A 16,769-nucleotide genomic window follows, 5' to 3' on the forward strand; every position below is an offset into this window, starting at 1 on the left:
AATTCGATAAGTATGTTCTGAGATGGAAACATATTATTTGAAACGGTAGAATAAAGTGAAGTTTATTATTATTATTTTAATCTGCTGCTTTGCCGTAAGCCAAATTTTTTTTTTTTGAGTACATGTATTTTGCACAAAAATCTTTTCATGTGTTTTTTTTGGTACGTATATCTGAATACGTGCTCTACCCCCCCCCCCCCAAGTGTTCGTTATTTTTCCGGGTATGTGCGGATAAAATGACGAGCACTTCTGGGAAAAATTTGGCAAGCAGAGAGAGATTCAGCGCCCAGGCTGGGGCGTTAAAGATTTCGGCGCCTAGCTCTGGGCGCTGAAAATGATTTCTGGGCAGATTTTTTTGGTGCGTTGCTTCTTTTCCTTCACATGTTCTTGCGTTTATTTATTTTTCTTTGTTTCATTTTTTATTCGTCAGAAATCAATTTTGACGCTCGGAGGCTTTTTGGACTGTTAGCGTTAGACGCATTTTCGTCCGGATTAATTTTTTCTATTCGTGACTCGAAACGGCTTTGAAAATGGAGTTAGGGTGCGGAAGATATTAAGATCTTTGCGTAGGCTTTTTGGGTGGGTTGAGGTGCGTGTTGTTAATGATGAGAATGATAGGATTATGTTTTATGAATTTTTTTGAGCAATATTTGCATTGTTTGGATTTGATTTCTTTTGGTTTCTTTGGGTTACACGGGTTTGACCCTTATGTCTTAGAAATATGAAGGGGATGGTATGGTTTATTTTGTGGATTTTCGGGAATTGGTTTCGATGTCAAGATTCAAGACCGAGTGGGCCTTGCTATTGGGCCTAAAGTGGGCCGCTTCCTTACATTTTTGATTTTTATATTTGCAAGTATGATTAGTGCTTTATTTAGTGTTAGAATAATATTTTAGGAGAAATTTTACGCCTTTATTAATTTGGAAAGTAAGGAAAACACACTGAAATAAATTAATCAATATTCTAAGGGTTCTTAGGACCATATCAAGAGCTTTATTCTTTCTATCATCTAAAGAACTACTAGGCGTTTTGCTAAAGTGCTCTCTACGGCTCAAGCCTTGGGTTTAGTCTCGTAGAACCTTGGTCCTTCGCCTGTACTCATCTTGAACTCTATTCCCTTTGCGTTGACCCACTGACATGTCTTTACCCATCCGTTCTCGGCCTCTTCTAGTGTTGATGTAGGAGCGATTAACCGAGTTGGATTGAAACCTTCATCTTGTAGAGCTAGGGTAATCATCACAGTCTCGTCCTCCATAGGACTCGATTCGTTAAACAATGTCCATAGAGCATGGTTGTCCAATATTTCATCTGTTTCAGTCTTGGTGAGGTGGGGTGCCTCATCCAAAGTATGACAGTCATGGAAAATTTCAAATCCGGGCTTTAGCAGGCCATCCTGAACGAAGGGTTCAGGGAAGTCACAGCATGGGTGTTCTTCTCCTTCCCGGACAAACATACCGTTAAGGGTTCTTTGATATGGGGGAAGAAGGGTTGATCTTGGAGCTACTAGACCTTGTGTTAGTGATGTAGCTTCGAGACGCACTAACCTTTGGTTTTCAGATCGACACCAAGTGGCAGAACCAGCCCTATGCATAAGACAAGCTAAAGTTTAGGCCCAAAGTTAAGCATTACTTAGTCTAGACTTTTGACTCTTTCTATTGGTTTTCTATTCTCACTCTTGTTGGTACACTTTTGGCTCTTCTTTTGGTCATTCTTTGGATTTTCGAAACATTTTCCCGTGTGACATTCAAGGTTATCTTAATTAGCATGCTCGGTTTTGGTTCCGAATATTGTCGTCATAGGAGGCCTAATGACGACACAAGGAGTTGTTTAGTTTGTAAGTCGTTTTTAGAATCGAGTGCCTTTTTCATACGTCCTTGTAGCAAATCCGTTACGAATTTTTTATTGCTACGTATACTTTGTGCGCGAGTACCGAGGCTGCCGAGCCCGACCAAAAGGACAGGAAGCACTCCAGCGCCCAGCACGGGCGTTGAAAATGATTGGCGCCCAGCTAGGGGCGCTGAAAATGCGTCCCTGACTTGTACTCGTATTCTGTTCGCGTATCCCTTTTTCGTATATACGACTTGATTCTGCGTGCTTGCATAATAACGTCCTTTACGCGTGGTGCGGCGTTGTGGGATCCGTTACAGGCTGTCCTGGGCGTCGCTTATTTTTGTGGCGATCGTCCAGGGCTGCGGAACACGTATTTTGGTACAACTCTTTGGCCAATTGGTTTTTATGAATGTTTGGGCAATTTTTAGGGTCGTTGGTTTTCTAGTATTATTTGTCACACACAATCACATAATTCGCTACACATAACTTGAAGGAAATAATGCCCTTGGTCCAAGTATGCATTCTATGATAAGTCTAATAAATGCGGTTCAGTATTAATTAACAAGTTAATAATTCAGTGAGATCAAGTGAGCTGAATGCCTAGCTAGAGGCCGCTTCAGTTCAAGTGGAATTAATGATATTAATCCACAGCTTACTCTTGACTGAACCCGTAGGGTCACACAAATAGTACGTAAACGGATCAAGTATTTAATGGCATTAAATACTGCATCTATGGATATTCGGAATCGACGGATCTTGGTTTCAATGGGAGCTGAGATCGTCACAGGCAAGAAATGAATACTCCGGAAACGATGATATTGCCGGAAACGGAAATATGGATCGTATCGGAAATATAAATACTATCCAAGTCGTAGATGTTGCCGGAAACGGAAACATGGTACGTATCGGAAAATATTATCGGAAATGGAAATATTGCCGGAATCGGAAATATTGCCGGAAACGGAAATATTGTCAGAAACGGAAATATTATCGGAATCGGAAAATAATTCCGGAAACGGAAATATTAAATATTTGTTCGAAACGGAAATTAATTCCGGAATCGGAAATATTAAATATTGTTCGTATCGGAAATAAATTCCGGAATCGGGAATTTAATCGAAAGCGTATCGTACGAATTAGCATCGGACGAGGCTCGCTAGACGAAGGCCCAGCACGAAGCCAGGCCATCGCCCAGCAAGCCACACGCATCACCAACACACGCCAAAGCCTCGACCAGGCCCAGCGCAAGCCAGGCCCAGCCGAAGCCATGGGCGCGCGCGGACAGAAGCATGGGCCGAGCGCTGTGCGCTCAGCGTGGGCCGCAAGGCCTGCGCGGGTGTACGGTGCTCGTGCGATGCTCGTGTGCGAATCCTAAAGCTATCGGGATTCAATAAAAGATTAAATCCTAAACCTATTAGATAAAGTTTATTTAAATAGAGTCCTAGAAGGATTCTAATTAAATAAATAAGTATCCTAATAGGATTCCAATTCCTTTTCCATACCTCTATAAATAAGGGCCTAGGGTCATTGTTTATACATAAGTTTTCAAGTATTCAAAGCTAGGATTTTTAAGCAGAAAAATCAGCCATATCTCTTGCCCATTTAGCCGAAAATAAGTAGAACCTTAAGGGCGATTCTAGTTGGTCAATCTTAAGGCGGATCCGGACGTGCTGTGGACTATCTACGGAGGGACGACACTTGGAGTCCTAAAGACTTGTTCTTGTTCGGTTCGGGCGCAGCTAGGGAAGGTACGCAACAAAGAGTATGCATCTAAACTATGCTAAATGATTATGTGTAAATAATATGTTTTCCTGGCTTTATGGTTTTTCCGCATGATTTATGAATTGTCATATGTATCATAACCTAACAGTGGTATCACGAGCCTCTTATTATTTTCATAATCTAAATTGCATGAACATGGTTAAATATTACAAATTTGCAAGAATTAAAAGGGGTGATTAATTTTCGTAATTGTTAATTAATTGCAAATTGCGTTTATTTAATTATACGTACGCAGTTTTTCGGCAGTTTCTTCGTTACTCATCCAAATCGAGTGATTTTTGTGTCAATTCCGCATGTAAAAGGCATTCTAAAATTTTGACAAAAATAGTACTTTTCGGCCGAACCCAGAATTCTCAAATTCGAAGCCTAACTATGACTTTTCGGAGGTTTTAGTTTTTCGAATGCAAAATTTCGTAAATTTAAGATGTTAAATTAAATATTTGCGATTCTTGTTGATAAATCTTGAATTTTTAATTGACCTACTGTATATGTTTAACAAGTTTGAATGCCTAGCCTTGTTAATTATACAATCTAATTTGTAATTATGATTAATTTGTTGAAAATTGGAATAATTTAGAATTAATTTGATTTTCATAATTAATTATAATTTAATTAGATACCTATGATTAAAAACCACCATAAAAATTGTAAATTTATGTTAAATTTTAAATTTTTATGACCTAGACTTGAATCCATGTTAATCGGAAATCAATTGAATAATAAATTTTCGATTTTTCGCCCTAAAATTATGAAATTAATATTATTTATTAATTTGTCATTAATTTTGAATATAAATTTTAAATTTTTATGCGATTCGCTCATATAACTTGCACGCACAAAGCAATGGACGCTACGTGTTACCCTTAAGGGGTGTTGTATAGTGCGGGCATGTGACGACGAGCAAGGGAGCTCGTCGCCCATGCGGTACGAAAGCAATGAGCAAGGCCATGGTGCACGAGCACAAGGCAGCAGCCCTGCCTTGTGTCGTGGGCTGTGTGCGATGGGCGAATGGGCGAGGGCGAGGGCAAGGCACGAGCAGTCGCGTGTGGGCAGCAAGCGAGCTGCGCCACAGCGCGCACTGCCTCGCGCACGCGTGCGGAGCCTCGCGCGCAGCGAGCGTAAGCTCGCGTGCCACGAGTGCTGCGCCAAGCATCGATCGCTCGCGCGCAGCGAGCGCTATTGTGCGTGCGACGAGCGCTGCGCCCAGCGATGGCGTGCGAGCGCTATTGTGCGTGCGACGAGCGCTGCGCCCAGCAATGGCGTGCGAGTGCTTGTTGTGCGTGCGACGAGCGCTGCGCCCAGCGATGGCATGCGGGTGCGTGTTGCGACGTGCGACGAGCGCTGCGCCCAGCGATGGGCTGCGGCAGCATGCTCGTGCGTCGAGCGCTGGCGCGCGCAGCGAGCACCATGCGTGATGCCTTGCGATGGTGAGCAGCAGCGATGCAAGGCAGCGCATGGGCTGTGCGCACATGGCCAGCGATGGCTGTGTGCGTGTGGCCCATGGGCGTGCGATGCGTGAGGTTGTTTCGTTGCGATTAGATCGTTTTGAAATTTTAATTCGAAATTTTCAGTTTACGTAATTTTAATTAATTTTAAAATTAATAATTTAAATTATTTTCTTGGATTTTAATTTTGAATATTGTAATTATAATAAATTTTATTTATTCTAATTATTTTACTAAAATTAAAATCATGAATTAATTTAAATACGACTGAAATTAAATTAAACTTGGTGGATTCAATTATAAATTTATATGAGCTTTAAATTTTAATTAAATTTGTATGTTTCCGGTTAGACTAGAAATACATTTTTATGTTTAAAATTAGTAAAGCATATGAATTTATTGGTTTAAGTGGGAGCCCTTTTTAGTCATAAACTCTTGATTAGGTCTACAAATCCTTAAGGTTAAAACAACTTGATTAGAATTAATAAGGACTGAATAATTGGTAGATTATTGGTGCCCTTGATTAATTGATGCAAATGTTTATGTGATGCATAGTGTGTTTAACTAACCAGCTATGTGGGTCATTCATGATAATGAATGGGTGAATGGTATATATTGTATATGTACTGTTTTGCAGGTTATGAAGTGACTAGTATGGCCCAAATAGGATAGAAAATATGGTCTGCGTACCATTAATTTGAATGTAATTGGTCTAAAGTACTAAAGTTGTTTTTCAATTCAAATATGGTCTGCGTACCATCAAATAGTTGTAATTAGTTTTAATTATAGCTTATTCTATTTGAAGAAAATGGTGCCTCCCACGGAGATTTTCAAGACGGACTTTGAAGTTAAAGCTTCAAGATGAAGTCGGGCCATACTAGATCACATTTATCTTATGCATGTTTTAAGTTATTTATTGCTTTTAAATATGTCTTAAAATGCATGAGATCAAAAGCTTGATTATGTTGCATGATTAAGGATTTTAGTTCACTTAAAATCTAACCAACATAGTAAGAGCCTTAAGTTCCAAACTTAAAAATTGAGTTAAAAGGTGCCATGCCAAAATATACACTTGCTTGGATATCCTTTACATCAATCTAGTAATAGTTTTCGCTCAGCGAGGTGTTACTTATTGGTCCTAAAGGGGCAAGGTACACAAATAATTGTGAGTACATGTTAGTTTTGGTGAAACTCAACGATATAAGTAAGGAGTCCTTTTATGTCGTGGCAAAATCGATAGGTTTACCTAATAAGTTCTTAGACGTACCTATCAACCAAGAATAGTTTCTAGACTATTAGCAAAAGGCTTTTGCTTACCTAAGATGTTTTAGGATTAAGTCGACAAACTGTGCTTAGTTCTTCAATGATTTTAGGATCTTGGAATCATTTTATTCACACCTGCCGGAACACATAACTTGAATAAAATGCTTAATAAACATTGAATTATGCATGTATGCTAGAATTTAAGTTTATTAAGAGAAACTGTGAATGGTTATTTATTTGTTTATTCTTTTCAATTGTAGTTTTAAATATGGCAAACAACAATTCATTCAACATTCGATCAATTCTCGAAAAGGAGAAGTTGAACGGGAAAAACTTCCTTGACTGGCAAAGGAACTTGCAAATAGTTCTTATGCAGGAAGAAAAGGAGTATGTCCTAGAAGAGGCGATGCCCGAAGCCGCAGGCGACAGGGGCACTCAGGCAGCCCTCAATCGTTGGATTGATGCCAACAAGGATGTGAAATGTCTAATGCTCGCCACCATGAGTGCAGATCTGCAGAAAACGTTCATCAACTCAGATGCTTTCACAATCATCAGTGAGTTGTGTTAGGTTATGATACATATGATATTACATAAATCATGCGGAAACAACCATTAACCCAGGAATACATATTATTTACACATAATCATATAGCATAATTTAGATGCATACTCTTTGTTGCGTGCCCTCCCTAGCTGCGCCCGAACCGAACAAGAACAAGTCTTTAGGACTCCAAGTGTCGTCCCTCCGTAGATAGTCCACAGCACGTCCGGATCCGCCTTAAGATTGACCAACTAGAATCGCCCTTAAGGTACTAGAATTTTCGGCACTTTTGAGCAAGATGTGTAATTGAATTTTTCTCTCAAAAACTCACTTTGAATACTTTGAAACTCGTTATAAATTGTGAACCCATGCCACATATTTATAGGGGTATGGAAAGGGAATTGGAATCCTATTCAGATACAAATTAATTAAACCTAGAATCCTACAAGAACTCTAATTAATTAATTTATCTAATAGAATTAGGAATTTAATCATTAACCGAACTCTGCATGTTTTAGGAATCGTGCATGAACACAAACACTCACGCACACACACACGGAAGCCACGATGGGCCGCCCATGCGCGTGCGTGCGAGCAGCAGCCCACGCAGCGAGGCCTACGCGAGCTACAAGCCCACGTAGCTCCTGCGCGCGCTGTGCGCGCTGCCTCGGCCTGCTGGGCCTGGCCTTGCGTTGGGCCTGGCGTGGCCTTGGCTGTTCGTGTGGCGCGCTTGGCTTGCTGGGCGATGGCCTGGCTTCGTGCTGGGCCCTCGTCCGGCAGGCCTCGTCCGATGCTTATTCGTACGATACGCTTCCGATTAAATTTCCGATTCCGAAATTCATTTCCGATACGAACAATATTTAATATTTCCGATTCCGGAATTAATTTCCGTTTCGAACAAATATTTAATATTTCCGTTTCCGGAATTATTTTCCGATTCCGATAATATTTCCGATTCTGACAATATTTCCGTTTCCGGCAATATTTCCGATTCTGGCAATATATCCATTTCCGATAATATTTTCCGATACGTACCATGTTTCCGTTTCCGGCAACATCTACGACTTGGATAATATTTATATTTCCGATACGATCCATATTTCCGTTTCCGGTAATATCATCGTTTCCGGAGTATTCATTTCTTGCCTGTGACGATCTCAGCTCCCACTGAAACCAAGATCCGTCGATTCCGAATATCCATAGATAGAGTATCTAATGCCATTAGATACTTGATCCGTTTACGTACTATTTGTGTGACCCTACGGGTTCAGTCAAGAGTAAGCTGTGGATTAATATCATTAATTCCACTTGAACTGAAGCGGCCTCTAGCTAGGCATTCAGCTCACTTGATCTCACTGAATTATTAACTTGTTAATTAATACTGAACCGCATTTATTAGACTTATCATAGAATGCATACTTGGACCAAGGGCATTATTTCCTTCAGTCTCCCACTTGTCCTTAGGGACAAGTGTGCATTTCCTAATTCCTTTGTCGCTCGATGCTTGCTCTTGAACATAAGGTAAGAGTTGTCATCCTTATTATATCCAGAGGTGTTCCTCGGTTTCAGAGTTCAACTGATCAAATAAACAGATAATCATAGCCTATGATTCATCCGAGCACGGCCATGCATTTCACAGTTTCTAGCTCTCCGAGTGGCCTTGTACAACTTTTAAGCATCTCATCCCGATTTATGGGAGGACAATCCCAATCTTGCGATCTTGAGATTAGACTTCGTTTGATAGGTGATTACCTGAGCGTTGCCTTTATAGCCTCCTTTTACGGTGCGACGGTTGGTCAACGTCAAAGCAACCAGTTCTCAAACAAGTAATCTCAAATCACTCAGGTATTGAGGATTTAGTGTCTAATAATTTTAATGACATTTACTTATGACAGATTTTCATCTCTTACAGTAAAGTTTCATAGGTCTTGTCCGATACTAATCTTCCCAAAGTAAGTATCTATGCAAATGATTATGACATTGCCATGTCCACATAGTTCAAGAAACAGAACTACTAGTCATCTTGCATTCTAATCGTCTAACGTTTTCTATGCGTCCAATTTTATAGAAAACTCCGATTAGGGACCATTTTCAACCTTTGACATTCAAGTTCACTTGATAGACATTTCTTAGTCACAGGACTGGTCCTGACAGTCTATCTTGAATATATCATCAAATTGAAGGGACTCATCATTTAATAAACCACAAACTAAATGGAAAAATGAATTCTTTTCATTTATTGTGAATGATTAACCAATAATGTTTTACAAAGATTTAAACTCTAAAACTTTAAAACATTAAACAGAGACATCAAAGCCATTCTCCAATATGCCTGATTCCCATAGCTGCAGTGTGCGAGTTGTGCTTCGCTTGCGGCAGAGGTTTAGTTAATGGATCTGATATGTTGTCATCAGTTCCAATCTTGCTTATCTCGACTTCTTTTCTTTCAACGAACTCTCGTAGAAGGTGAAATCTACGAAGTACATGCTTGACTCTCTGGTGGTGTCTAGGCTCTTTTGCCTGTGCAATAGCTCCGTTATTGTCACAATACAGGGCTATTGGTCCTTTAATGGAGGGGACTACACCAAGTTCACCTATGAACTTCCTTAGCCATATAGCTTCCTTTGCTGCTTCATGTGCAGCAATGTACTCCGCTTCAGTTGTAGAATCCGCAATGGTGCTTTGCTTAGCACTTTTCCAGCTTACTGCTCCTCCGTTGAGGCAGAAGACAAACCCAGACTGTGATCTGAAATCATCTTTGTCGGTTTGGAAACTTGCGTCCGTATAGCCTTTAACAATTAATTCATCATCTCCACCATAGACCAGGAAGTCATCTTTGTGCCTTTTCAGGTACTTCAGAATGTTCTTGGCAGCAGTCCAATGCGCCTCTCCTGGGTCTGACTGGTATCTGCTCGTAGCACTGAGTGCGTACGCAACATCCGGGCGTGTACATATCATAGCATACATTATTGAACCAATCAATGATGCATATGGAATCCCATTCATTCGTCTACGCTCATCAAGTGTTTTTGGGCACTGAGTCTTGCTTAGAGTCATTCCATGAGACATGGGTAGGTAGCCTCGCTTGGAGTCCGCCATCTTGAACCTATCAAGCACCTTATTGATATAAGTGCTTTGACTAAGTCCAATCATCCTTTTAGACCTATCTCTGTAAATCTTGATGCCCAATATGTACTGTGCTTCTCCTAGATCTTTCATCGAAAAACATTTCCCAAGCCAAATCTTGACAGACTTCAACATAGGAATGTCATTTCTGATAAGTAATATGTCGTCGACATATAATACTAGGAAAGAAATTTTGCTCCCACTGACCTTCTTGTATACACAAGATTCGTCTGCGTTCTTGATGAAACCAAAGTCACTGACTGCTTCATCAAAACGTATATTCCAGCTCCTGGATGCCTGCTTCAATCCGTAGATTGACTTCTTTAGCTTGCATACCTTTTTAGCATTCTTTGGATCCTCAAAACCTTCAGGCTGTGTCATAAACACAGTTTCTGTTAAAACGCGGTTTAAGAAAGCAGTTTTGACATCCATCTGCCATATTTCGTAATCGTAATATGCAGCGATTGCTAACATTATCCGAATAGACTTTAGCATTGCAACTGGTGAAAAGGTTTCATCGTAATCCACACCGTGGACTTGCCTGTAACCTTTTGCAACCAATCTAGCTTTGAAAACTTCAAGTTTCCCATCCTTGTCCTTTTTCAGTTTGAAAACCCATTTGCTTCCAATGGCTTGGTAGCCATCTGGCAAATCGACCAAATCCCATACTTGGTTTTCAGACATGGAGTCTAATTCAGATTGCATGGCTTCTTGCCATTGCTTGGAGCTAGGGCTCGTCATAGCTTGTTTGTAAGTCGCAGGTTCATCACTTTCAAGTAATAGAACGTCATAGCTCTCGTTCGTCAAAATACCTAAGTACCTTTCCGGTTGAGATCTATATCTTTGCGATCTACGCGGGGTAACATTTCTAGATTGACCATGATTCTCACCAGATTCTTCTAAAGATCTCTGAGTTTCATCCTGAATGTCATCTTGAGCATTCTCTAGAGTTTGTTGTTCGACTCGAATTTCTTCGAGGTCTACTTTTCTCCCACTTGTCATTTTGGAAATGTGATCCTTCTCCAAAAAGACACCATCTCGAGCAACAAACACCTTGTTCTCAGATGTATTGTAGAAGTAATACCCCTTTGTTTCCTTTGGATAGCCCACAAGGATACATTTGTCAGATTTTGGATGAAGTTTGTCTGAAATTAATCGTTTGACGTATACTTCACATCCCCAAATCTTAAGAAAAGACACATTTGGAGGCTTTCCAAACCATAATTCGTATGGAGTCTTTTCGACAGCTTTAGACGGAGCTCTATTTATAGTGAGTGCAGCTGTATTTAGTGCATGTCCCCAAAATTCTAATGGAAGTTCGGCCTGACCCATCATTGACCTGACCATGTCTAGCAAGGTTCTGTTCCTCCGTTCCGACACACCGTTCCATTGTGGTGTTCCAGGAGGAGTCAACTCTGATAGAATTCCACATTCTTTCAGATGGTCATCAAATTCATAGCTCAGATATTCACCGCCTCTATCAGACCGCAGTGCCTTAATCTTCTTGCCTAATTGATTCTCTACTTCACTCTGAAATTCCTTGAATTTGTCAAAGGATTCAGACTTATGCTTCATTAGGTAGACATAACCATACCTGCTGAAGTCATCAGTGAAAGTAATAAAGTAGCTGAAACCACCTCTGGCATTTGTACTCATTGGTCCACATACATCTGTATGGATTAAACCCAATAGTTCATTTGCTCTTTCTCCAACTTTAGAGAAAGGTTGCTTTGTCATTTTGCCAAGTAAGCATGATTCGCATTTACCATAATCCTCTAAGTCAAATGGTTCTAGAATTCCTTCCTTTTGAAGTCTTTCTAAGCGTTTCAAGTTTATATGGCCTAATCGACAATGCCACAGATAGGTGAGATCTGAATCATTCTTTTTGGCCTTTTTGGTATTTATGTTATATACTTGTTTGTCGTGATCTAATAAATAAAGTCCATTGACTAATCTAGCAGATCCATAAAACATCTCTTTAAAATAAAACGAACAACTATTGTCTTTTATTAAAAAGGAAAATCCCTTAGCATCTAAGCAAGAAACTGAAATGATGTTTTTAGTAAGACTTGGAACATGGAAACATTCTTCCAGTTCCAAAACTAGCCCGGAGGGCAACGACAAATAGTAAGTTCCTACAGCTAATGCAGCAATCCGTGCTCCATTTCCCACTCGTAGGTCGACTTCACCCTTGCTTAACTTTCTACTTCTTCTTAGTCCCTGTGGATTGGAACATAAGTGTGAGCCACAACCTGTATCTAATACCCAAGAAGTTGAATTAGCAAGTATACAGTCTATAACGAAAATACCTGAAGATGGAACGACTGTTCCGTTCTTCTGATCTTCCTTTAGCTTCAAGCAATCTCTCTTCCAATGCCCCTTCTTTTTGCAGTAGAAGCATTCGGATTCAGAAGTGGGTTGACTGACCTTCCTCTTTACAGATTTGGCGCCAGTTTTCTTAGTTGGGCTGGCCTTGTTGCCACCTTTCTTAGCATTCCTCTTCTTTCCAGATTTCTTGAACTTGCCCCCACGCACCATAAGCACATCCTGCTTATCACTTTTGAGCGTCTTTTCAGCGGTCTTCAGCATACCGTGAAGCTCAGTGAGCGTTTTGTCCAGACTGTTCATACTGTAGTTCAGTTTGAACTGATCATACCCGCTATGAAGAGAATGGAGGATGGTGTCTATAGCCATTTCCTGAGAAAATTGCTGATCCAGCCGACTCATATTCTCAATGAGTCCAATCATTTTGAGAACATGTGGACTTACGGGCTCGCCTTTCTTAAGCTTGGTCTCAAGAATTTGCCTATGAGTCTCGAATCTTTCGACTCGAGCCAGATCTTGGAACATGTTCTTCAACTCACCGAGGAACACCTCTGGACATAATAAGGATGACAACTCTTACCTTATGTTCAAGAGCAAGCATCGAGCGACAAAGGAATTAGGAAATGCACACTTGTCCCTAAGGACAAGTGGGAGACTGAAGGAAATAATGCCCTTGGTCCAAGTATGCATTCAATGTTAAGTCTAATAAATGCGGTTCAGTATTAATTAACAAGTTAATAATTCAGTGAGATCAAGTGAGCTGAATGCCTAGCTAGAGGCCGCTTCAGTTCAAGTGGAATTAATGATATTAATCCACAGCTTACTCTTGACTGAACCCGTAGGGTCACACAAATAGTACGTAAACGGATCAAGTATTTAATGGCATTAAATACTCCATCTATGGATATTCGGAATTGACGGATCTTGGTTTCAGTGGGAGCTCAGATCGTCACAGGCAAGAAATGAATACTCCGGAAACGATGATATTACCGGAAACGGAAATATGGATCGTATCGGAAATATAAATATTATCCAAGTCGTAGATGTTGCCGGAAACGGAAACATGGTACGTATCGGAAAATATTATCGGAAATGGAAATATTGTCGGAATCGGAAATATTGCCGGAAACGGAAATATTGTCTGAAACGGAAATATTATCGGAATCGGAAAATAATTCCGGAAACGGAAATATTAAATATTTGTTCGAAACGGAAATTAATTCCGAAATCGGAAATATTAAATATTGTTCGTATCGGAAATAAATTCCGGAATCGGGAATTTAATCGAAAGTGTATCGTGCGAATTAGCATCGGACGAGGCTCGCTAGACGAAGGCCCAGCACGAAGCCAGGCCATCGCCCAGCAAGCCACACGCATCACCAACACACGACAAAGCCTCAACCAGGCCCAGCGCAAGCCAGGCCCAGCCGAAGCCATGGGCGCGCGCGGACAGAAGCATGGGCCGAGCGCTGTGCGCTCAGCGTGGGCCGCAAGGCCTGCGCGGGTGTACGGTGCTCGTGCGATGCTCGTGTGCGAATCCTAAAGCTATCGGGATTCAATAAAAGATTAAATCCTAAACCTATTAGATAAAGTTTATTTAAATAGAGTCCTAGCAGGATTCTAATTAAATAAATAAGTATCCTAATAGGATTCCAATTCCTTTTCCATACCTCTATAAATAAGGGCCTAGGGTCATTGTTTATACATAAGTTTTCAAGTATTCAAAGCTAGGATTTTTAAGCAGAAAAATCAGCCATATCTCTTGCCCATTTAGCCGAAAATAAGTAGAACCTTAAGGGCGATTCTAGTTGGTCAATCTTAAGGCGGATCCGGACATGCTGTGGACTATCTACGGAGGGATGACACTTGGAGTCCTAAAGACTTGTTCTTGTTCGGTTCGGGCGCAGCTAGGGAAGGCACGCAACAAAGAGTATGCATCTAAACTATGCTAAATGATTATGTGTAAATAATATGTTTTCCTGGCTTTATGGTTTTTCCGCATGATTTATGAATTGTCATATGTATCATAACCTAACATAACTAACATTACAACATGAAGCAAAATAATATGTCACGTAGTTTATGATAGGCTTCTATGGGTAATATTTGTGTCGGCTTGGTACCTCCTCTATCGTCGGTCCAACACATGCCCCGGTCGGGGAAGTGCATTCACGAGCGAATTTCGTCCCAAGAGGCCAATCACGATGTAAGCCAAGGGGGCACGCACCAACGAGAGGGACCTAGTGGGCGAGCGATTTGGTTTGGGATAGGTGTACTACTACAGAAAGTGTCGAGTGGACAACATTCGAAGCGTATGCACCCCCCGTGTGGCGATGGGTATCCTTATTCCCAACTCGCGAGATGAAACATGCCAAGGGAGCCAAGATTCGTTATGCGGTTCTGTCCGTTCACATTAATATGCTGATTTTCAGGTCGTCCCAACTTGATAGGGAAATAAACGCGGGGTAGGATCGTTTCACCCTTCGGCTATTTTGATTACTTACGAGCACGAGTATTTCATTAACGTCCCCAGTGAAGTCGCCACTGTGAGGGGGTCGAAAAAGCACGAGGCTAATGCGTGACCTCGTCCCTCGTGGGCGTGACGTTGTCAGATCACGTGTAATCGGATTTCCTGTGAGTTTACACCCAATCGACTAGTAATATAGGAGTCGTCATTCAGTTTTTAACGACAATGAGAAAAACTGACAAAACCCGGTTATCGTGACATAAAGGGAGTGCCATTATGTTCGACCACGACGGCCATAGGTTCCCTTGTGATCCCTGGTGTGGGGATCGCTTAACGTACACCCGCATGGCAAAGATTGAGAGTTCAGGGGACTGTAACTACCGAGAGGAGTGCTCATCGATAATCCTCCAGAGGCAGGTTATCCTTACTAGCTCAGCATAAATAATTGAAGGGACATGCGTTAAACTATTAAACTATTCTGAATTGATTGTAGCAATATGCAACACATAATACTAAATTGATCATGATTATCTTATTTAGATTGATTTAAGGTACCTAGCATGATAATTCAATTGTCCAGGGTATTATCTTATTAGGCATGATAGATCAATCAAATTAATAGTTTGACAATTTTATAAAAGGGTGATGAAAGCGATTAAATCATATGAGGGACACATTACAACGCACCCTTGAGAGGTGCGTTGTGGTTCTCAGAAAACTAACCACTTGGCTTTGCTATTTCTCCTTTTATTTAGCGAATCTCGGGTTTCCAAGCAATGTTCCAGTATTTAGGCTTAATTCATCAAGCTACAAGGGGCAGGATGCATTCTGTTCGACTTTTGGGTCGATTGCGACAGAACGCCGGATCAATTTCGCAGCGTGAGGCTTAGACTTAAGGCTAGAGTCAATACTCAGATTATGGAATTGTGTGTTATTTTCACGTTGGTTTTAGGCTGTATTTATAGGAAAAGAGTGTGTGGAAAGATAGATTTTAAGATACGAATCCAAAAAGAATCCGAAGATAAAACGGCCCCAGGCACTTTCAGCGCCCAGGGCTGGGCGCCGAAGATTTCGGCGCCCAGATCCAGGCGTTGAAAATGGGATCTGGGCCGAGTTCTTGTCAGATTTGGACTCTTAGAACATGGAGCTTTTGGGAGATTTATCCGAGTCTTTTAGTGCGTATTAACTTATGACGGAATGCGTCTGGGCCCGTTACGAACTCTAGGTTCGTTAGGAATTTAATTAATACGTAACTCTTATTTTCGAATTATACCAGGAATAGAATTATACCAGGAATAGAATTCCTTTGTAAATTCTATCTCTTTTAGGATTTATGTTGGAGTGCAACACCTAATTCTGACAGGTTTCTATCTTTTATGATTTTTCCACTTTTAACAACTACCTTTTACGGCAGTTACTATTCTTAGCAGGTTTCTATAAATAGCAGCTTTGGCTGAAATGAAAGGGTGATTGAGATTCGTTATTTTATAGGAGATGCGTTGCCAAGTGGAGATTTATGTTCTCATCATCGAACCTTCCCTTTCGGGAATGGGGACAAAAGTAGGCGTCTACAGAGGGGTGGGTTTTTTCTGGAAAGAATTGATGCAGGGAGTGTATTTGACAGATTTGTGGTGGGAGGCAAGTTGCTCAAGTGTTGTGAGTGTTGACTAGAATTAGGGTTTTGACTGCTTTTGGTGACTAGACTGCTGACTGTACTGCTTATTTGGACAACTTATGGGCCCCCCTTGTTGAGTCACCACTAAAGGAATTAGTCCCTCCTCCATTGCCCTCATCAGTCTCAGACTCACTCTCACTATACCACCTCACATGTGAAGGAAACTTACTCCTCAAATCAACCCCCTTCTCAACATGTACCACATATAATTGGTACGAGCTGTCTTTTTCGAGTGCGCTCAAAAACTCAGGAATCTCAGCATCACTCTTAATTTCTTTCCTACCATTCTCATTTAAGCTACAACCACGCCTCCTA

Source organism: Spinacia oleracea, chromosome 4 (assembly GCF_020520425.1).
Source record: "Spinacia oleracea cultivar Varoflay chromosome 4, BTI_SOV_V1, whole genome shotgun sequence".
Taxonomy (NCBI): Eukaryota; Viridiplantae; Streptophyta; class Magnoliopsida; order Caryophyllales; family Amaranthaceae; genus Spinacia; species Spinacia oleracea.